Source organism: Pteropus medius, unplaced genomic scaffold (genome assembly GCF_902729225.1).
Source record: "Pteropus medius unplaced genomic scaffold, Ma_sr-lr_union100, whole genome shotgun sequence".
Classification (NCBI taxonomy): Eukaryota; Metazoa; Chordata; class Mammalia; order Chiroptera; family Pteropodidae; genus Pteropus; species Pteropus medius.
The window spans coordinates 23,190,282-23,215,132 of NW_024350319.1; the positions used below are offsets into that span (position 1 = coordinate 23,190,282).

Genomic DNA, 24,851 nt, shown 5'->3' on the forward strand with positions numbered 1-24,851 from the left:
AATATTATCAATAGAAACAATTTTAGAATAATAAGGGACTTTATTTCGATTTTCTCACATAAGGAAAGACATAAAGGTTGAATTAGGTCGTACATTATAAAATTTTTTGTAAAGTTATGAAACTGTCAGCACAAGCATGTTTCACTATATGTAGATGTTGGAGTAGGATGTGCTATGTTTGGACAGGAATAGAGTGTATTCTGACGCAATTATTCATGTGATTCTGTTCATCTTGACTATCTACAGGAGCTTGAGGATATTAACTATAAAATTTGGTAGAATTATGTGCTTCATAATTGTGTTCTTAATAATCATTAAAGAAATACTTTAAAGAGTAATATGTAGAACAGCAAAAATATTATCTGAAAACTAATCCAAGGCTTTGAATTGAAATATATTGATCGACTAAACAGTTATTAAATCATAAACAAGAATTATACATATACAGCGACATAAAATAATAACAATAATAGTAATAATAATAAAAACATCCATTGTGCAACAAGCATTGAGCATTTTAGATATACTATCTCATTTAATCCTCATGAAAACTTTATAAAGAAGCTACCAACAATAACTCCTGCACCTTTTAATTGACTTTTTTTTTTTTAAGTTCAGATTAAAAATGTCAAAGGTACAGAGACAATACGTAGCAAAATCAGGATATGCATCCAATTCTGGCTGATTTAACTATGCTTTACACGTATTTAACACTTCTGAAAATATTTTGTTTTGTTTTTCATCATATGTGGTAAATTATATTTTTAAAAAACAAAGAAATAATTCAAGATAGCGGTTACCTATGGGAGAGAAGAAGAAAAGTTGGAACATGCAGAGTTATTATTTACAGTGTTCGCTTCTTAAATTGAGTGGTAGATTCATAGGTGTTTGTTCTATATGTATTACCAATATGTGACAGTTATTATTAAAACATAAATAGCAAATAATAAATAATAAAACATTCCAAACATTTCTAAATATTTTCTTAATTTAAAAATCCATGTAGACAATATAAAGAATACATGTGGGCTGATTGGGCCCCCCCAGAACTTTCTGTTCAAATTATCTGCTCATAGAGGGCAAATGTGGTAATAGTTTTTCCAGAAAGATAGTTTAATCAGGCTTATTTATATCTTAATTGAAATATATCATATCATGATGAATAAACCCAATGGAAAGTATATGATTTAATACACAATTTAATTTTTATTTTTATCATACACAATGCAAAAAAAAAAAAAAAAACGCATTGCCTAAAACATCTTACTTTCTCTATGAATGCTGAGTTTTGAAATTTTCATTGAACCAGCAACAGAAGACAATAGTCCTTCACTAGCCTTCTAATGGGTTATTTTGTCATGCTGGCACACACACACACACACACACACACACACACACATACACATACACATTTACACATTCACAAATAGCAGTCTAAACACAGGACAGAGATACTGGTGCATATGGAAAAGTAATTGATATATAACTTTTCATAGTGGACTTACTCCATAAATCTTCCTAACTAGTTCTGGAGACAAATATAGTAGGTAGTGAAATATACAACATTGGTCTATAAGAAAACTCTTTCAAATGTAATACCTATATAAACATTTATGTATGATAAAATATTTAGTTCATCTTCAATACCTTTTAGGGAACTTTCAAAGCTCAAGACTAGAGATTTTATTGATTTACATTTAATATAAATACACATTAGAGGATAATCTCTAGAAGATGAAAAAAGAAGTCCTTAGATTTCACTATTAGCTAGATTCAGATTCATCACAGATATTTGTCTATAATTCTAAACATAAAACATACTGATTTTTTAGACATGCTAAAACAAACTAGTAATTACTTAAATGTGAAATGAACCAAAAATAAATTATAAATCTAACTTCAGATTAAAGAAGTTTAAATTTTCTACTAAAAAGATAAGAATTTTGCGAGTTGTTTTCTATACATATTTTGGTCTAATTAAGAAATGTTATATGTATTCATATCAACTTAATTTTTCAGAAGTCCTCAAGAAAACAGAATAGCTTAATAGTTCAATGCGATTTTTTATTACCATAAATTCTTTGCTAAATTTATGATGTTGAGGGAAAATAAGACTGTAATCTTAATAAAAGTATTGAACTCTAAATTTCAGATTTATGAGTTTATTAAAAAACAGTCTTCCCTTTTCCATGACTTGCACTTTTTACCTGACTTGTATAACGAGCAGGATTTTTATAGACAATTTGAGAAGAAAACCTTCTGCCTTGCATTTTCTAAGTAATTCAAAATTTCACATTTGTGTACTTGAATCTTGTGAATTTTAGAATTCTGAGATCTAAATCCCTTCATAATGTTTTCTAACATCTATAAAAATACTGATATTATAGAATCAGTCATCATCTACATGTTATGAAACATATAACCTTCTTTTATCCTCTTTTGCAACATGAAATATTGTGGCTCATCGTTTCTAATTTTCTAAGTAATCAATATATGTTTTCACTTTTAATTAAAACTGGTATCTTCCCATTTTTAATATGTCCTTATAAAACAAATCAGAGGTTTCCACACCTCTTTAACTGCCTTGAAAATGTGTATACTTTTCTTTTTAAGATGTTTCTTCGCATTAACGCTTCATAAAATAAAACTGACTTTTTCTATAGAACTCCACTCTTCAGTGTAGTATTTACAAGCTACATTAACTATCTCAATTTAAGTTAGCTAAAATTAAAGTCAGAATTTAGTTCCTCAGTGTACTAGTGCACTAGGCACATTTTAAGTGCTCAGTAGCCCCATATGGTTCATGGCTACTATATTGGACAGTGAAGAAACATTTTTATAATTACATTAAAACAACAAAAAGCTATATATATATATAAATTTTAGTTTCTTCTAAGAGAATTAGTATTCCATGTAATGTCTAGAAAGGTTGGAATTGTTATAATCAGCCAAAGCCATCCATACATCGGGAGCCTAGAGATTTGAGTTCTCTGAGAATCATAGACCTTTGAATGCACAGCACAAAGATACTTTAGTCCGTGACATCCAAGTCAGTTAAGTATATTCAAAAGATTAGAATAAGTAGAGGGAAAAATAGGGGACTTTACATTTTAATATCATTTTATATTCTGCCTTACAACGTTTTCGTTACCTGCAAACACCCAAAAATCCCTCCTCTGCCTTCTTAATGAGGAAATAAAGAAAACCCAAAATTCAAGAACAAAGAATAGAGCTCCCTGCTACAAATGGAGAGTGAAACGGGGAAAAAAAAAAAAATCATTTTATCTGTCTTGTTGTGTTATGGCAAAAGAAAAACTAGACAGTTAATTTCTCAATAGTTTATTCTGCCACATTAAATTCTTAATAAATCACTCTGCCATGTTATGTGATCATTTTTGTTTTAACCATCCACTGAATGCATATCAGGTGTGTGCTAAGTGGAGGGCAGGGAAAATAGAAGGCAAATTGTGTCTTGTTCAGTGAAATATATATTAATAGACATTCCCACGTGTACCATAGAATAAGTGAAATGAGGTATTCATAAAAGGCTCTGAGTAGTGAGTTTTTATTCAGAACTAATACAATGGCCAGGAAAACACTGTTTATCTACAATCACAGAAAATTGATCCCTAGCTTTATATTTACATGAACATATCACTCTGTGGCTTTATGTTCACAAAATAGAATTGTTTATACACATTAGAGGAATGGGGGGGTGGTAATTTTTATAGTGTTTTTTCTGTACAACTCCCACCCCCTTTCACTCATGTATTACAAGAAAGTTCTAGTAATATGAGTAGATTAGCTGAGATATTTTACAGAATGTAAAATGAGTCTTTTTCTTCCTTCTTTTAAATGTTGAGGACAATAGACGAGTCTATCCACATTATAAAACAATTATGAAGCTACCACAGCTATCCCCATACTCTATCCTAAACTCCACAAGGTAGCCAAACTTGTATTCTAATCTTTACTCCCACCGACTCAGCCATATAAGCAGAAAATAAAGAGCTTTGGAGGGCAAAGGTGCATCTATTAGTGTTAGGGTGTGGCTCATTAGGATAATTGAGGGGAGCTCAATCTCAGAGATTTACCAGAGGAGAAGTTGACATTGGTCATTTCTGGTAGGATACTTCAATAGCTGCAGATACCTGTAGGCCCATCCCAGAACTGCCACTGGAGGGAAACAGTCTTGAAAAATTGACATTTGTTCTCAGTAGTTTGGGGATATATACACACTCAGAGCTTGGTGCCTGTTTTCTTTTTGAGGAATTTTGAAGACTGGTGGTTTACTGGGTGAACCATGACCACTATGGTGAGAGGAGAGAAAATCAGAGAAGTATGCCAAAGTACATAAGTTTCCACGAGGTTAAGCAGATTTCATAGAAAGTGGCAATTTCAAGTCAGGATATGAACTATGTAGTATGCATATCTCAAGGACCTCGAGAGAGACCACCAAAACACCCCATGAGAAAGCCAACATTCTGATGCCAATCCAAATAAGAGAATACTAATGGGCTAGTATTAGCATTCTCACTTTGTCTTCACCAAAAGTACCCCATGAGAGTGGCTGCACTGTAAAATAAAATTGTTTTAAATACAGTGTACATTCTAACACGTAGCAAAATATCGAAAATATGCAATGTAACAACCACTTGAAAATCTAACTAAAGAAATGTTTTTTCTAGATGTATTTGATATAAAAGCACTTGAACACTTTTTCCAAGTAAAAAATAGTTTTGTTTTAAGATATCGTGGACCTCATTTTTGTAAACACAAGTAAGCATTATATCAGTGATCTTAAAGACTATTATTTTATAAATATAAACTAGTTTTTTTTCATTTTCTTACTAATTTTTAGGCTGTGCTTACACATATTTAAAGGAGAAGTCATGCAGTTGTCTCAATAATGAGGCAATAATCTTCATTACTCAAAATGCTTTAAAATTTGGAAATGCATGGAGGTTTTTTAAATTTCATTTTGGTTATCTAGATTATTGCCTATAACTTCTAATTCATACTTTAATGTTTAAAGCATAGCCTTAATTTTCTTTTTAATTAGATTGAATTTTATATTTTTTTCTGATTAGTAAATCTAAAAAAGTATAAATTTAAAGTTTATTAACATTTATAATAATATTCCTGTATTTTTACATTTTAGTGAATTATCATCAAACATCTATTTTATAAAATAAATAATTTATTTTTTTCTAGTACTTAAGATCTGTGCACATTTTAAAGATCTTGAAAAATATGGAGGCATTTATTTTTTTAAGTTGTTCCATAACCTATATAGTGTAATGCCCCATATCCATGTTATACATAAACTTCTTAAATTACACACAATTTATGGTGGCTATTTAAGGTATTAACAAGGCATGATATTCATATAACACAGAAAGAAGCAAACTATAGACCCAGAGAACATTAGCTATTTGAAAGCTAAAGTTTTTCAGGAAGCAGAAATGTCAGTTTAAAGAACTTGAGAGTTCTTTAGAGGTCTGTGTAGATTCTATAAAGCAATGGAGATTTGGTCTGTGACATTTCAGAGTATTTATTTCCAGGTTCAGCGGTCATGCACTTTGACAAGGCTTCCTGGTGTAATTAATAATACAGTGACTATGGTGGGTCTCAGGCATATATCTGTAGGGAATCATTCCTATATTCAGATTTACTATAAAGCCTGTTGTGTTCTGAAGTATTATTTAGTAGTGACTCAATGCATATCAACTATTGCTTTAAACTTTATTTTTAGTGTTTATTAAGCTAACTACAGGAGAGAAATGGGATGAGATTTCCTAGCAGAAAGTCTTAGATTTGTCACAACTGTTAATAAATTGTGTGAATTAAACACTATTCTTGCAGAGTAATAAATAAACCAAAGTTATTTGTCAAGCCAAAAAAGTTTGAATATAGTTTTTCTACACGGGGATTTTTGCTGTGAATGTTTATGAAAAACATATAAATATGTTGATTAAATGTGCACACCTCAGGGAGGAAGAAAACTTTTTAATATGTAGCATGAGAAATATTTGCTAACAAAATTAAAATAAATTAGATATATATGGAATTTTTATCATAAGAACTTAAAAACCTTACTTGTTGACATGTCTCCCAAACAAAATGGGTACTATACAATTTGTTTGAGAGGTATTGCTTTAAGAATGCTCTAAGTTAAAATAAAAGTGGAAATCTACATGTATAGATTACTTTTTATAAAAAATGGTGAATCTAACTTTTTTATTTTGTGCGTAAGCTTTTATTCTATTATACTTCCATAATTTTAGGATCTTTCATTATTTTGGTTAATAATACCCTTTATGCCATTCTTTTCTATCTTATTCTACTTTTTTAATTGGGAAAATACTATTTTTTTAACTTTTTAAAGATTAAGTTTATAATTGGTTAATACAGTTATATAATTTTCAGGTATACATTATAATTTGACATGTGTATATTCTATTGTGTGTTTATCACCCAAAGTCCAGTTTCCATCAGCTTCCATATATTTAATCCCCTTTACCCACTTTGCCCTAGCCATACCTCCCAATATTTGACCACCTTTACCACATCTATCTCCCCTCTTCTCCCTCATCCCCTACACTCTGCTAACCACTAGTCATAGTCCGTGTCCATGAGTCTCTGTTTGTTTGTCCTGTTCCTTTGTTGCTTTTAGGTTTATATCCCACATATAAAGGATATCATGTGATTTTCTACTTTTTCTGTCTGACTTATTTCGCTTAACACAATTATCTCGAGGGCCATCTATGTTGTTGCAAATGGCAGTACTTCATCTCTTCGTATGGCTGAGTAATATTCCATTGTATATATGTATCACAGCTTCTGTAACCAATCATCTATCATAAGACACTTTGTTTGCTTCCATATCCTGGCCACTGTGAATAATACCGTTATGAACATCGATGTGCAAATATCTTTTCAGATACGGGTTTTCCAGTCTTTGTGGTAAATACCCAGTAGAGGAATTGCTGGATCATATGGTAGATACATTCTTAGTTTTTTTGACTAACCTCCATCCTGTTTTCCATAGTGGCTGTACCAATTTGCAGTCCTATAAGCAATGTATGAGGGTTCCTTTTTCTCCACATCCTCTCCAGCATTTGTTATGACTTGTCCTGTTGATTATAACTATTCTAACAGATGTGAGAGGTTGGTATCTCATTGTGGTTTAGATTTGCATTTCCCTAATAGCTAGCGATGTTGACCATTTTTTTCAAATATTTGTTGGCCATTTGTATGTCCTCTAGGGAGAAATGTCTGTTCAGGTCCTCTGCCCATTTTTTTGATTGCATTATTTGTTTTTTTCTTGTTAACATTTCTTTGTATATTTTGGGTATTAGGCTCTTATCGGAGGCGTTGCTAGCAATTATATTTTCCCATTCTTATGACTATCTCTTTACCTTGTTGATAATTTCTTTTGCTGAGCAGAAGCGTTTTAGTTTGATGTAGTACCATTCATTTATTTCTGTTTTCACTTCGCTTGCTTTTGAGGTCAAATTTATAAAATCCTCTTTAAGTCCAAGGTCCATGAGTTTAGTTCCTATGTTTTCTTCTATGCATTTTATTGTTTCAGGTCTTATATTCAGGTCCTTAATCCATTTTGAGTTAATTTTACTGTGTGGTGATAGACAACAGTCTAATTTCATTTTTCCCAGGTGGCTTTCCAATTTTCCCAGCACCATTTATTGAAGAGATTTTTCTTTCTCCACTGTATGGTTTTGGATTTTGGGCGAAATTATTTGCCCATATAAATATGGGTTTACTTCTGGACTCTTGATTCTGTTCCACTGGTCCTTGTGTCTGTTTTGCTTCCAATACCATGTCATTTTGATTACTGTCACTTTGTAGCATAATTTGAAGTCAGGCAGAGTGATGCCTCTAGCCTTGTTCTTTTTTCTGAGGATGGCTTAGGCAATTTGAGGTCTTTCATGCTTCCATACAAATCTAAAGATTTTTTTGTTCTATTTCTTTAAAAAATGCCAATGGGATTTTGACGAAGATTGCATTAAATCTGTATAATGCTTTATATAATATGGTCATTTTAACTATGTTGATTCTTCTAATCCAAGAACACAGAATATATTTCCTTTTCTTTGTATCCTCTTCAGTTTCTTTTAATAGATTCTTGTAGTTTTCATTATATAGGTCTTTCACATGTTTCATTCAATTTATTCCTAGGTATTTTATTCTTTATGTTGCAATTGCAAAAGGAATTATTTTTTCCACTTTTTTTTTTCTGACATTTCATTATTAGAGTATAGGAACACTATGGATTTTTGAACATTGATTTTGTATCCAGAGACTTTATTGTATTTGCTTATTGTTTCTAGTAGTGTTCTTGTGGAGTCTTTAGGGTTTTCTATACAGAGAATCATTTCACCTGCAAATAGTGACAGTTTGACTTATTCATTTCCTATTTGGACGCCTTTTATATCTTTCTCTTGCCTGATTGCACTTGCTAGAACCTCCAATGTTGTATTGAATAACAGTGGTGATAGTGGACAGCCTTGCCTTGTTCCTGATCCTAGAGGGAAGGTTTTTAGTTTTTCACCATTAAGTATAATGTTGGCTGAGGGTTTGTCGTAGATGGCCTTTATTATGTTAAGGTACTTTCCTTTTATACTGATTTTGTTAAGTGTTTTGATCATAAATGGATGCTGTATCTTGTCAAAGGCTTTTTCTGCATCTATTGATATGATCATGTGATTCTTATATGTGGTGTATCGCATTAATCGATTTGCATATGTTGAACCATCCCTGTGCTCCTGGGATGAAGCCCACTTGATTGTGGTGTGTAATCTTTGAAATATGTTGCTGTATTCAGTTCGCAAGTATCTTATTTAGGATTTTTGCATCTGTGTTCATGAGAGATATTGGTCTGTAGTTTTCTTTTCTCTGTGTTACCTTTACCTTTACCTTTGTGTGGTATCAGAATAATATAGGCCTCATAAAATGAGTTGGGAAATATTGCCTCCTCTTCGAGTTTTTGGAAGAATTTGAGGAGAATAAGTATTAAATCTTCTTTGAATGTCTGGTAGAATTCACTGATAAAGCCATCTGGTCCTGGACTTTTACTTTTTGGTAGGTTTTTCATGATTGTTTCAATTTCCATACTGCTCATCAATCTATTTAGATTTTCCAGTTCTTCTTGATTCAGTCTAGGAAGATTATTTTTCTAAGTACCGGTCCATTTCTTCTAGGTTATTAAATTTGGTGTTATATATTTTTTCATAGTTTTCTTGTATGATCCTTTGTATTTCTGCAATATCGGTAGTAATTTTCCCTCTTTCATGCCTGATTTTGTTTATCTATGTTCTTTCTCTTTTTTCTTTAGTGGATTTAGCCAGGAGTTTGTCAATTTTATTAATCTTCTCAAAGAACCAGCTCTTTGTTGCATTTATTTTTTCTATTGTTTTTTCTTTTCAATTTCATATATTTCTGCTCTAATTTTTTAAGATGAAGCATTAGTTTCTTTATTTGGGCTCGTTCTTGTTTTCAGAGATAGGCCTGTAATGATATGAATTTTCCTCTTATGAACCACTTTTGCCATGTCTCAAAAGTTTTGATATGTTGTACTATCATTATCATCCATTTCTGTGTATCTCCTGATCTCTCTTTTTATTTCTTCTCTGACCCAGTTTTTCTCCAGTAGCATGTTGTTTAATCTCCATGTATTTGTGGTTCTTCTTGATTTATTTTTGTAGTAGATCTCTAGTTTCAAAGCATTATGATAAGAGAATATGGTTGATATGATTTCAACCCTCTTATATTTGTTGAGGCTATCTCTGTGTCCCAGTATGTGGTCGATTTTTGAGAATGTTCCATGTGCGCTAGAGAAGACTGTATAAGCAGCTGTTTTGCGATGGAAGGCTCTGTAAATGTTAATTAAGTCCAGTTCATCTAATGTGTCCATTACCGACAGTGGGATATTTAAGTCTCCTGCTACGATCGTGTTTTTGTCTGTTTTTCCCTTTAGTTCGTTAGTATTTGCTAATGAACTAAATATTTAATTCATAATATTTCATTATTAATATTTCGGGGCTCCCTGATTGGGAGTATATTAATAAGTGTTATGTCTTCTTGATGCATGATTCCCTTTATCATTATAAAGTGTCCCTCAGCATCTTTCTTTACTTTTTTTATTTTGACGTCTATTTTGCCAGGTATTAGTAGTGCTACTCCCACTTTTCTCTGAATGCCATTTGCTTGAAATATCATTTTCCACAGTTTTGCTTTGAATCTATATTTGTCTTTAGAGCTGAGATGTGTCTCCTGGAGGCAGCGCATGGTTGAGTTTTGTTTTTTGATCCATTCTGCAACTCTATGTCTTTTTATTGGTGAGTTCAGTCCACATTTAGGGTGACTATTGAAATATGAGGTCTTCTTATAGTCCTTTTATATTGTGCTTTCTGGTAGTTCGGTGTTTCCATTGCTTCCTCGTCCTTGTGTTTCTGTTTTATTTATTTTATTTTATTTTATTTTATTTTATTTTATTTTATTTTATTTTATTTTATTTTATTTTATTTTAATTTAATTTAATTTAATTTAATTTAATTTAATTTAATTTAATTTTATTTTATTTTATTTTATTTTATTTTATTTTATTTTATTTTATTTATTTTATTTTTGTTGGTTTTTGTGGGTTTCCCCTCTGGTTCTTCTTGTTTTATGTTATATATTTCAATTCTGAATTATAAATATGTAAATATAGTTTTTTTTATATATATATAAATATATAGTTTTTTATATATATATATATATACATATATATATATATATATATATACAGTCTTCCATTTTCTTCCTCGTGTGCCTTATCTCCTTTCCCCTTTGTGAATTTGGATCTTTGAATCCTCCCCTTTTCAGTCATTGTTGTCTCAATATTTTCCTATATATACTGAAAGTTCAATAGTATCTTGCTATAGCAATTCTCTTCTTATTATTTAAACTTATAATGCCCTGTTCTTAGTAAGGATTGTACTCCTCTGCTTCTTTTAGGTGAGCTGACCCCTTTTAGTATTTCTTGTAGCGCAGGCCTCGTAGTGGAGAATTCCCTCAATTTTTGTATGTCTGGACAGGTCTTTATCTCTCTTTCTTATCTAAAGTAGAGCTTATCTGGATACATTATTCTAGGCTGGTAGTTCCTTTCACTTAATATTTTGAATACGTGATTTCATTCCTTTCTGGCTAGTAAGGTTTGCGCTGAGAAGTCCGATGATAATCTAATGGGTTTTCCTTTATAAATTACCTTTTTTTCTCCCTGGCTGCCCTTAGAATTCTATCTTTGTCATTGATTTTTGATAACTTTAATACAATATGTTTTGGTGAAGGCCTTTTTGGATTGAGATAATTGGGTGTTCTGTAGATTTCTCAAATTCCAAGCTCCAGCTCATTCCTTAGATTCGGGAAATTCTTGTCCACTATTTGTCTGAAAATGCTTTCTAGTCCCTGCTGCTTTTCTTCACTTTTTATATTGCCCATTATGCTTATTTTCCTCTCTCGATGGTATCAGCTAGTTCTTGAATTTCTCTTTCATTATTTTTCATTCTTCGGTTTCTCTCTTCTTCCTTCTGATTTATTTCTAGATTTTTGTTTTCGATATTACTGATTCTTTCCTCAATTTGGTTGACTCTTTTTCCCAAGCTTGCTATTTTATATTTCAACTCTTGCAGCGTGTTTTTTATCTCCAGAAAATCTGTTCTGTTCTTTTTGAGAGTTTCAATCTCCTTGCTCTGCTCATCTAGTTGTTTTTTTCAATTCCTGAAATTGTTGATATGACTCATTTCGGAACCCACTGAGTTTTTTCAGAAGTACCATCTTGAATTCTCTGTCATTTAAGTCACATATTTTTGTCTGTAAGCTTATTTTCTGGAGATTGTTCCTCTTTCTGAGATGGCTTGTCACCTTAGTTGTTCATGGTGTTTAATGAACTATTTCTCCATCTGGGCTTAATGAAAGTGTATTCTGCTGTTTTTCAGAAAGAAGATTTATGATATAAAGGTCTCTCTTTAGCCTGCTGCAAAGAAGGAGCTTTTCTCTTGGTTTCCAGTAAATGGCATCTAAGCCTCTTGGGTCCCTGCTTTATATAAAGCCTTAATAATGCTTTTATGTAATGTCTTTATTTTCTTGTAGATATTAAATCATGCTCGCTACCCTCAGTTTCAGTCCTTGTCAGTGTCAGCGACAATCTCAGAAGGGTTTGCTCAGATTCCCTTGGGGCTCAGTGGTGATCGTTCTCAGAGAGTATTAGGGGAGGACCCCTCTGGGTTGGGAGATGGTGGCTGAGGCTTAGCCTCGGTTTTGCAACCGCAGCTGGTAAAAATCAGCTGTTGCTTCTCTGCCGTCCCGTCCCGCTTCTCTGCTTTCTGCCCTGAGGACTGGGCCCTGCCACCGGCCATGTGGAGCTCACAGTACTCCTAGACAGGGCTGTTCAGGGAACTTGCCTCACCTTCTCCTCTCCTCCCTTCCTATAGGGAGCTCCAGCAGCTGCATGAGCAGCTTCTTTATTTCTCTCAGTTCACCGCCCAGCACCCGGGATTCTGACCTGTGGTTACTCTTATGCACAGCTCCCACATGTGCTGGTGTGCAGTTTGGGTGTTTTTGTTAAGTTTTAGATGTTCGGCTTATTGTTATATCAAGAGGTGAGATCTGGGAACATCTCTCACTCTTGCCATGTTTCTCCACCCTCCCCAGGAAATACTATTTTTATAAGCCAGTCTTTCTAATTAGTGTACTTGGCACATGTTAACATAATTGTAATTTTATCAGTGAGGATACTAACTCCTAGAGCTGACAGCCCTAGAATCTACTGTAATATTGTGCATTGCCTGAAATCTTTTGAAACATCTTTAGTTCATTAATTATTAATATTTAATAAAAAAATAGAAAGAATGGAAAAGTACTTTTTAGGTCAAATGAATAGCTTATGACCATCTGCCATAAATTTAGTCTGGCTACCATTTTAACATGAAGAAAAGAGAAAGAATATCAGAGGAAGTACTTGATGACATTGAGAAAAACAATTTTTAACTCTCCTATATTGAATGTTTATTGAATTATTTTACTTGTTTTGTGTGTTTAGGAATTTAATATTAAAATTGATATGAGCAAAACCTTAAATAAGTAAAAGACCTATAAAATTATGCACACTCTTAAGAGTTTCTTGTTCATATGCAGCATACTGCAAATAAGTAGAACAACTTTGTGTCTCGTAATTTACTAATAAAACTTTATTTTGAAGACTAATACTTTTCAAAATTTGTTAAGACTACTGCTTTGACCAAACTGAAGATTCTATGGTAAATTTTCACATCTTCTAAATACGTGAGCATTTTAAGAATTCACCTTAATTACATATAGTTATTTTACAGTTATTGGCATTGATTTGCAATCTGTGCTTTATAATTATATTTTTAAATGACCATTCTCTTTATATAAAAAACATTAAAAATTTTTTAGTTTACTTCTTATTTTTTTAATTCCCCTACCCATCTGTACCTTTCCTTATAAGATATTGCATAATTATTGGATCTAGTGCTTAAGAAATCCTATTTTAAAATGAACCATTTGTTTTAAATATCAGATAGTTAAAACTGAATTCTTAAAGATAAGTTTTAAAGAAAGATTTTATGTATTTCTATTAGAGTAATTTAAAATTATTTTGCTGGATTTGTAAAGAATGATGGGTCATTTGATAGAAGATAGTGAGACAATATATAAATTGGAAGACTCACCCAGTTTGGTCAAAATCTAGCTGTCCTGCCAGTCGCTTAGTGCTCCCCTCGATACACCTGCTCAGATGCAAACACCTCTCCTTGTCCAGACTATGTACTTGCCCTTGCTGGTTCGTTTATTTAAAGCCCTTGAATATCTGAAAAATATCCTTTTGTTGACATCATATATAACAGGGGAGCCATATAAAAACTAATAAATAGTTCATAACATACTTTTCAGTAAAAAATTTATAACTAATTAATCACTGTATCCTAAATAACAACCAATATATTAACCATGTCTTTTACCTTGAACTCTGTCAGCTTTTAAAAATAGTCATTTAATGAATGAATGTCATGATTTGTATTTACCATTCTGGAATATATTTTGGAGGTCCAGACTTGTATGTCCAAATTCCCTTCTAACAATTTCTATACACATTCCTGTCACAGGAAATTTTTCACCAATACTACTCCTTTTGTATTCTTTCCATCTTTGGTAATGGCTCCATCTCCTCTGGTCTCTTTATGAACATGGAAGTCACTTTTGACACTCCCCCACCTCTGTCACAGGTCAAAATATATAATAAACATAACCATTCTGTCACTACCATGGTCAAAGACTATAATTATTTTCTTGCTGTTTTTACTGTAATAGCCTCTTAACCAGCCTCCTTAATTATTCTCTTCCAAGTTTCTGCTATGAAGATTTAAAATATTCTTAAATAGTCTTTTTAAAAATAGCATCAAATTATGTAACCGACCTCCATAAAACTCTTAATAGCTTTTCATTGCATTCTTAATTCATGTTTTAACAGTTACCTTAATGTATGAATATTACTGTACTACTTTTGTGTTTAAGAAATGTCCTATTATTTCCAAAAATCAAATAAAAATAAATCAGAGCATTAACACCACTAAAAGCATCTATCTCCTCTTAGTATGCTCAGACTTAGTAGAGCAAATACTAAGAGGAGAGGTTCTGTGAAGGCAAAGTTTGCTTTAAACTCTAAAAGTTAAACATTAACCACAACAAAGATGATCACAGACCTAATCATCTTCTTGGAAATCACAGAGGTAAAGGAAATACCAATATACAAAGTAACTCAACCTTTCTAATTATTCTACAGTAATTAAAACATACATACACATGCGAATTTTAACATACCAAGGGAGTACGTGTACGAACATTATACAAAGACTCTTCCAGGACTACCAATATTTCTTCATTGCCCATTATTCTCTTATTACTTTCTATGCTTCGAGCACATTGGCATTATTTTATTTTATTTCTTGGCGTATACCCACCAAAGTTTTTTAATACAGATAGAGCTTAGGCCCTTCTAGCTGTCCCAATGAATGAAAGTGTTATCAGCAAAAGTCAGTGCTTTCAAACTTATATTTGAAAATGTATATCTAAATAACAAATATCCTTATAAGGTAAATAATTACAGAACATTTTTAAAATAATAGTTTGTGATTATAAAATGAGGTACTAATATAAAATCAGAGATATACATTTTTAAGATTGCTAGTCTTAAGAAACAGATTTAGTAATTAAATATTTAGTACCTGCTTTTTCTGACACAAAGTTAATTAAAACTTCTATAGAGTACTAAAGATTGAGTTTATTCTACTGTGGCACCATTGGTAAATGAGCTACATCCTTAGCATATATTTATTATTATCTTTGAACAAAGAATTAAAGGAAAAAAGGGAGTGATCATGAAAAGCTGTGGGAGGAATATTTGATAGGGAAAAAAAGTGTTATGTTTTGGATGTGCAAAATTTATGATGCTTTTTATGTTTAAACTTTTTATGACTATATACCAAACATAGTAAAAGTTAGTTTCATTTATTATATCATTTAATTTTCATAACAATCCCATAAATTTAAAATTATTGTTATTCTTACTTTTTAGAAGAGGAAGCTGAGGCACATAAAGGAAAAGTAATTATTCAAAGTCATGCATCTTGTATATTGCAAAAAACAGAATGAGGACTTAGATCTCTAGGCCTCAAAGTCCATATGTTCTCCTGTGCAATACATTAACTTAACTACAGTATGTTTGAATTATCAAATCTGATAAACAATGATGCATTTTCAGGCATGTGTAAAAGATGATAAAACTCTCAATTATTCTAATCAGGATTTCCTAGAAAATATATCAAACCTCCAAACAAAAACAGTTTTTACCTTACTCTAGCAAATTTTTAAATTGCTTAATAGTTGCAACTTTCAGACTAGACTATTGAGAATAGAATACTCTTTTTTCGAGTGAGCTAACTCCTCTTAGCATATTTGCTCAAAATAATTGTTGTCACAAAATTGTAGCTCATAAAAAGTTATATATGGTTTAGTCTTCTGCAATAGGCTAGTGTTAAATAAATGTAACCATACAGCCTAATATAATATGACTTTATAAGTATCGAAATAAATTTGTACAAAATACACCATATGTTTATATCACCAAAGGCAAAGATCTCTGGTAAAAGCAGAGAAGCCAAAGGAATGGATGGCAGGAATAACCACAACCTATTTCTCAGCTAACATTAAGTAATTTTTTAAAAAATGATATAAAACTGAATTAAATAACAAAAAATTTGCCAATTCCAACAAATTTTGTTGCTCAAGAGAAATCACAGGCTTTGGCTCTTCTAAAGTTGTTAAGCAGACCAATACTGAATAACTAACAGTTTTGTTTATTGCAATTTGACTGCAGTGCAGATTTTTTTGGAAAAAGCCAAAAGACCCTTGCTTGGTATTACAATTTCTAGTGCACTGTGTTTTAGTCTGGTTTAAGCTTTTTTAAAAATTTAATTGGTTGGCGTAGGTTCTGCAAAAAATTTGTTCTATTTTACAGACAAAATGCAGTTATAATACTTCTAATATCTTGAAACAGAAACATGAAAGAAGAAAGTTATTCTTATTGATACACATTCCTCCATCAAGAAAAAAAATTGGTTTCAATATAAGCGGATTCTAGAGAAAATGATAACAGTAGCATAACATTTACTCTCCTCAAATACCCTTATAAAATCAGACAGAGCAATTAAATAGTAAACCAAAATTGATGGACCTCATTTATAATAAAATTAGGTTACAAGGTATCTTCACAAACCAAAAATATGAGTGCGCAAGGAGAAAACATGGCAGCTACAGCCCTGGATTGTCTCAACCTTTGAACAAGTACAAGCATAGAGAAACAATGAGGTATCCTAAGATCTGAGGACAGGATACTCACCAAGGCCAATTTGAAAACTACAGCTAAAACTAGGATGGAGGCAGAACATCTAAGCCATAGCTGGTCAGCTAATGGTCTTAGCCAGGTCTGAAGAGGTTGGCACAGTCTAGCCTTCTTGAATTCTTGAAACTAAGCACAGCATCCTTCCAGAACAAAATTCCTCATAGAGAGGAAGAAAATGACCTACTATGAACTGAACTACCAAATTAAAACTTATCAGAACAAAGGCAATAGAAATTAAGAAAAGAAAAATTCTATATCACTGTGGGAGGAGAACTAAGCCAAAAGAAGCTCATTTAGTATTTTATTATTTTAGTATTTTTAAGAACTAACCGAAAAAAAAAAGATAAGAGAGCTCTGTGAAGTGAGAAAAGCTATTCTGAAACAAGCTCCCTTTTAAATTTTAAGAAATTTATAAAAATTTAATTTTTTATGTAAAATCAAACCTTGAATATATAGCTAACTGTATAGAAGTGAAATTAAATGAAGAGACTATAGGATATGATAGAGGTATGTCAGGACAAAGTAGATAGATATAGTAAATTTGCAATTTAAATGAGGACAAAAAAGAATGCATTTACAAATCTTTCGAGTATGTTCGGTAATTTTAGTTTTCAAAGTATTACGTTGTTATGTGGAAACCAACTTGGGTATGATGTAGGATATGGCAAGTGAGTAACAATCAAATATTGTAATTTTATCACCCACCTCTGTACCTGAAAACAGAATTCTGAAGGTGAAAGGAAAGAGGTAAAGATGTAATATAGCACAGGCAAGTAGACCTGAAGCCCAAATTTAGATCAGAAATCAGGATAATTCATTAAGCATTTTATTTATCTGTTGATCAATTAACTGTTCTATCCATGTTTATTTTTCTCCTAAGTTTCATTTACAAAATTGTGTAGGAAAAAAAATCATAAAAATGAACATTGCTAGTATTCATACTGTAGACTAAAATATCTTGTCCCACTAAAGATAACGAGAGATTGGAGAAATGGCTGATTCCAGGTCTAAGGGTGGAAAAACACAAAATGAACCCGGAATATCTTGTCATCACAAAGACTATTAGGATCACATCAAAAGGAGATGAGATTCAACTGAAGAGATACTATAACTAAAGACAGGATGATATGAGATTCAAAATGGATTGATTTATATTAAAGACTTGAAACCATCAAATATGTTTAAATACATGTTTAAACACATGACACTTAAACAATAATCTAGTTACTTTCAGGGGAAGAGAGGTAACAAATTATCTGGAAATCTATAAAATAAAAGGGAAGGTCAAGCATTTACCTTGTTTTTACACAGTGTTATTTTTATTACTATTTTATTAATTCAGTAATAATTAATAATAATTAAAATAACAGAATTAATATTGTGTTAAGTTAACAAATAGCAAACAATATTAGTAATTAATAGATGAAGGAAAATGAAACTATATGTTAGGATTCAATGGTCAAAATAGATGTAGGCATTAAGCATTAAAAGAAAGACAAGCTAGAAAATCAAAATCATATGTGATCGTACTCCAAAAATCTAACCTAAGTCTATTTCTTCCAACTTGCAGAAAATATAGAAAGCAGTAGAACATATGAATTGGAAAATGAGCATATAATCAGAAAAAACAAGACAGAGAAAATTTGCAATTTAAATGCCTTGTGTTTTTCAACTTGATAAATTGTAAGGAAAAGAAGAAGACTAGTTTTCACCTGTTATTAAGAAGCTTAAGAGAAATACCAAATTTTAAGAAAATACATAATACTATAGTGTTTAGGGCTGCATGTTTAGGTAGTGAAAAGGTAAATATACACAAGAAAATGATTGCATAAAACACAGGATTTTGTTTATTTTTTTAGGATTTGTCTGAAATCTAGCAAATGGAAGGGCTTCTGGACTCTTAATCTATAATTCTGTTGTTCTATAACTACCTTTTATCTAATTAAAATATCTAGTTAAGATAAGATATTTTATGTCTAATATTATAGATACTTGCATATCTAGTTTTATAAAATTAAATGGTCTTTTACACTTAGTGTTAACATGATTTTTATTTAAACATTGTATCCAATAATTTTTGTATCTATAATATACACAATAATATATTAAATGGCTGTAACACAATTATTTTATTGTAACTAAATTTATCCATTATTTTTAGACAAATTTTTTATTTTTAAAATATTATAAACTGTGCTATATTGACCATAGCTAAAATTTGCTAAACATGTATATATGTTTATATATATATGTGTGTATATATATATATATGTACGTATATAAACATATATACGTACATATATATATATATATATGATTTTTAGGCTAAATAATATTTAAAAAATAAGAATTTGGTATGTATTAATAAATTAATCTTCCAGAAATTTTGTACCAATTTACGTTTTCTTTTCTATTTTCTGTAATTTGCCAACTGCTTGCAATCTTTACATTTTCATAAATGTTAATAATCTTTATTTTTTTATTTTTTTAAATTTTCCTAATTATTTATATATTTATATATTTAATATAGTCTTATTGCTAAAAAGTTGAAAACAAAGAAAAGCTTTAAATTAGATTTTAAAACCAGATATTTAAAATGGATTACTGAGATACTTCTCTGAATAATAACCATCACAGAACATTATGCCTCATGTCAATCATTTGTCATCTGATATCCTAAATTACAATTTCTTGTTATTTGATTGTTAGGAAAACGTTTTTATTTAAAAAACAATAAAAGATATTGTAGAATAAACACAACATCAGATCTACCCTCTTAACAAAGGTTAAATGTGCTGTATATTATTCTTGACTATGAGTACAATGTGGTACAGCAGATCCCTAGAGCTTATTCATCTTGCTTGACTGAAACATTATGCTTGTTGATAAGTAACTCACTCTCTTCCTTCTCCCAGGCCCTGGCAAACATCCTTTCCACTCTCTGTATGTATATACCACATTTTCACTTGGGATTTGTTTATTATGGAAAGCATAATGTTTAAATTAATCAACAAAATTCTATAGAATATAAAGCATAACATTTGAATTAGATGTCATTACAGGTAGTTCCCTCTTTTATATATTAAATATTCATGAAAATAACTATAAAAGTTAAATATTATATTTTAAAGTTGAACTATAGATTAGAACTGCATCAATTGTGCTCTGATATAGAGCTCTAATGTATGACTATATTCTAACGTCCCACGCATGTTCTTTATTTGTTCTTTTGCTGTTCACAGTTCACCCAGAGACAATCAGATTAAGTCTAACGATCATAAAACTGAAACTAAAGAGTTGCTTCATTCAGCATTTTTAATGAATTCCATCTTTGTCACAACTGCATTATGTTTAAGAGACATCTTTTTATGACTTTAACATCAGCACTTTCATTTTTCTATTTTCCAGTAACATATAAAATAAGGTAAAATTCAATAAAATATTCAATTAATGGCACAAATCACATACACTGCTGTATAGAAAAAGATGATGACATTGCAATAATTAAAATTTTGGCTCTCTGACAGCATGATCAAAGTACAAAAGTCCAAATTTACATATAAAACATGGTTTAACAGTAACAATATGTAATGTATAAATATATATAAAATGTATAAATATATAGATTATAAAAACTCACACATATGAAAGGGAAGATTTAGAAAGAAAAATTCTATTTCAAATGTGATAACATATTAACATTAAGAATACAGTAGAAAATTCAAATATTTCTTTGAGCACTGTAATTATCTATGAATTATTTAACTGCAATTGAAGAGAAAAATTATATCCATCCATCTTATTTTATTTTACTTCTCTTAATCTTCTCAATCTCAATAAATTACATCATCATTCTTTCAGTTGCTCAGACCAAAACTTTGAAATTATTCTTAATTCCTTACTTTTTCTTGCACCCCCACATCCAATATAACAGTAAACCTTATGGTTTTTACCTAGAATCTGGGCTTGGATCATTGTTTCCTCTATTACCCTCCTTGTCCCAACAACTGTTTCCTTTTGCATCCATTGCATCTATTGGCCACCTAAATGGTTCCCTGCCTTTGTTCTGTCTTCCATACCACCAAAGTCCAATGTTAACACAGCAACTGGATTGATCCTTCTAAAACATAAATCATATCCTGCCACTTATCTGCCTCAAACTTTTCAATGGATTTTTACTTCATTCAGCCTAAAATCCAGTTTACAATGGTTCACAGTGCTACATGCAGCCTTTTTTTTTCAATATGTCTGTGACTTAATCATTCATTCACTCCCTTTCTGACTGTTTTAGCAATATTGGCCTCCCCATTAATCCTCGAACATGCTAGCAAGGCTCCCACTGTTTATTTGGCCTGGAACTATCTTTCCTCATACACATGAATGACTTGCTTTCTCCCTATTTGCAGGTTTTTACTATAATAACTTTTTAGCAATGCCTTCCCAAATCAGACTATATGAAATGGCAATAATATCTCTCTTAATGCTCTTTTTCACATAGCATTACCACTATCCTATGTACTTATTTTACTTATTTATTTGTGTTAGGTCTGTTCCTACAAGAACCCAAGATCCCTAGAGAGCAGATATTTTCCTATTTTGTTCACTGTTATAGCAGCCCAACACTTAGATTAGTGCCTGTGACACAGTATATTTTCCATAAATATTTATGGAATGAATCAAGAACTGTACATTTATTTTTACAATATATCTATTTGGCAACTATTTATTGAGTAATGACTGTCAGGCCCTCTGACACTGTGATCTAGACCTCCCACACAGGTTGCCCTCCTTTCTCTCACTCACACTCTTCCAGTTCCCCACATCCCAGAAAGTTGCTTCTTGCTTACTTGGTGATGCTGAACCATCTGCAGTCCAAGAAAACCTCCAAACTTCTGCCTCCTCCTGTGAGTTACAAATAGACCTTATCCTTGGATATGCTGAAAGAAATTCCTAAGCCCTGGGAGCTACTCCTGCCTAGGGTCGGCTAACTGAAACTTAGATAACTTTCATGTCCCTGTAAATGCTCTTCTTGACCAGAAATGCTATAAACTCTTAAGTGAAGTTTATTTGTGTCACCTAAATTGTCTCTTTAATCACGTTTAACAGATTTTGTAATGAGAAATGGAATCCAAAGCTGACGAAGGGCCTATGGGACAGAGACACACCAATGAGGTGCCTGTAAGTTCTGCTGAACTGTAAATTTACTCTTCCTCTCATTGGGACCGAGGGCCATAGGTAAGTCACTCTGATTTGAGCTCTACTCCCTTGCATGAAGCTCTTCGATCCAAAAAAAATTTATTGAAAAAAAATGAATATCTTGCTCCCAGAAAAATTCTGAGGCCATGGAAAGCTTCCAGAGTTTATTAAAATTCCCTGAAAGGTTCTGAGTCTTGGAAAGTTTTGGGAGATTTGTGAAAATATAAAAAATATGATATAATATAGATTATTTCGTGTATATATATATATATATATATATATATATATATATAATGTGCATACATTAAAATTAACTAAATGTCAATGAAATGAACTAAGAACAAATGCTCTATCAGGTTGAGGAAGTACTCTTCAATTTCGAGTTTAAGAGTATTTTTTATTTGGAATGTATCTTGAATATTGTCAGATTTTCTGTTTAAGATGATCATATCTTCTTATTTTAGTTTGTTAATATAGTTAATTGCATCAGTTGACTTTTGAATGTTAAAGCAACCTTGTATTCCTGGGGTAAAACCTAATTGAGTAGAATTCATTATCCTTTTTTATTGTTGGAATATATTTGCTAGAATTTTGTATGTAATTTTTGTATGTTCATGTTGGTCTGTAGTTTAATTGTAATATGTTTGACTACTTTTGGTGTCAGAATAATTCTGTTCTCATAATATAAATTGAGAAGTATTCTGTCCTCGTAAATTATCTGTAAAAGTTTGTGTGGAATTGCTATTTATTCTTTTGTAGCTATTCGATAGAATTTAATAGTTGAGTAAACAAGGCCGGGAATTTTCTTTGAGGGTTAATATTTTCAATGCAAATTCAATTCCTTAAAAGATAGAGCTATTTAGATTTCCTATAACTTCTTTTGTAAGCTGTGGTACTTCTGTCTTTAAAATTTTTTCTTTCATTTTGTTTAAGTTGTTAAATTTGTTGTTCAAAATTATTAATAATATCTCCTTAAAATTCTTTTAATATTTGTAGAATCTAAAATGATGTAAACCTTCTCATTCCAGATGTTGTTAATTTGTGTCTTTTTCCCCACTTATCATCTTGGCTGGAATTTTATTAATTTTATTGATCTTCTCAAAGAGCTGCTTCTTGATTTCACTGATTGTCTCTATTGCTTTATTTCATTTTTTTTCATTGATTTTTAGTTTGATCTTTATTATTTAACTTATTACTATAACTTTAATTTGATTACTTTTCTGTTTCTTAAGGTAGAAGCAGAAGTCATGTATTGAGACCTTTCTTCTTTTCTTATATAGGCATTTAGGGCTATAAAACACCAAGCACTGCTTTAGCTATGTTAAAAGATAAACTGAGGCATCCAAATTTTCAAGACTTTATTTGAGTAAACATCAATTACGTTGGGGCAGCATCAAACTGAAAGTGGTTAGAAGTACTCCTCTGACAGGAGCTGGGGAAAGGCTTTTATAGAACAGACACAAAAGTAAAGCAAGAACATTATTGGATTTGGCTATAGCTTAAGTAGTTGCCTCCCTTGGGACAGCCTAGTTGGCTATTCATGATTTGTTGTTCCTTAATTTTGTTTTTTGGAATACAAGTGCATTTGCAGGGCTTTATTCTAGCTTAGGTTTCTGTGTGCTTTCATCGGCTACCAGGGCATTAGAACCACCTCAATCTAATAGGCTCCTTGTTTAATTATTTTAACAGCTACATCCACAGTTTTTGATATGTGTGTTTTTATTTTCCTTCAGTTCAAAATATTTTCTAGGGTCACTTTGAATTTCTTCTTTGAACTTGTAGATTGTTTAGAATCATTTTATTGAGGCTCTAAATATTTAGGGAATTTCCAGACATCTATATATTTAGATATACTGATTTCATTTTCGTGAAGTTTAAAATAACTTCTATGTTCCTTAGGGATTTTTTTTCTTTTTCACATATTGTTTAGAAGTTATTTCAATCCTTTGAAATGTGTTGAGACTCATACTCATTTTATGGGTTAGCATATGATCTATTTTGGTTAATGCACTACGTGGATTTGAAAATGTTCATGCTGCTTTTGTAGTACCTAATGTTCTATAAATATCAATTAAGTCAATATGTCGATAGTGTTTTTCAGATAATTTATATTGTGATTAATTTTTAAAATATATTAATTCTGTTAAATCCTGAAAGGTGAGTTTAACTGCCTATAATTATGATTGTAAAAATGTTTATTTTTCCTTTAATTCTCTCAAATTTTGCTTCATGTATATATTAACAAACGCATTAATAATTTTTATGTCTTCCTAATAAATCAATGAATCATTACCATTTTTGATGATTTTTTTTTTCTTTCCTGGTGACCCAGGTTTCTTTTTTTATCATTTTCCTCCAGCCTTGAGAACCTCGTTTAGTATCTCTCATAGTGCAGGTTTCTTGCTAATCACTCCTGTTATCTTTATTTTGTCTGAAAATGTCTTTATTTTGTCTTCATTATTTAAGAGTGTTTTCATGGAATATAGAAAAGTTAGTTGATTATTTTTCCCCAATATTTTAAAGTATATCAGCCTCCATATTTTCTGATGAGATTCAGCAGTCATTCAAGTGATCATTCCTCTGTATGTAAACTGTCATTTTTGTCTGGCTGCTTTTAAGTTATTTATTTCATGGTTGGAGAAATACTAAGCTTGGATGCTGGAAAACAAGATCT

The 24,851-nt window shown here is 31.2% G+C and overlaps 1 long non-coding RNA gene across 1 annotated transcript in view; it reads left to right on the plus strand.

The window, feature by feature from the left end:
- Nucleotides 1–22,093: 22,093 nt before the first annotated feature.
- The window catches only part of LOC120583346 (uncharacterized), a 74,423-nt gene continuing 71,665 nt past the window's right edge, over nucleotides 22,094–24,851 (plus strand). Inside the window, exon 1 of the long non-coding RNA XR_005647774.1 lies at nucleotides 22,094–22,216. This is a non-coding gene — a long non-coding RNA (uncharacterized LOC120583346). The remainder of the gene's footprint in view (nucleotides 22,217–24,851) is intronic.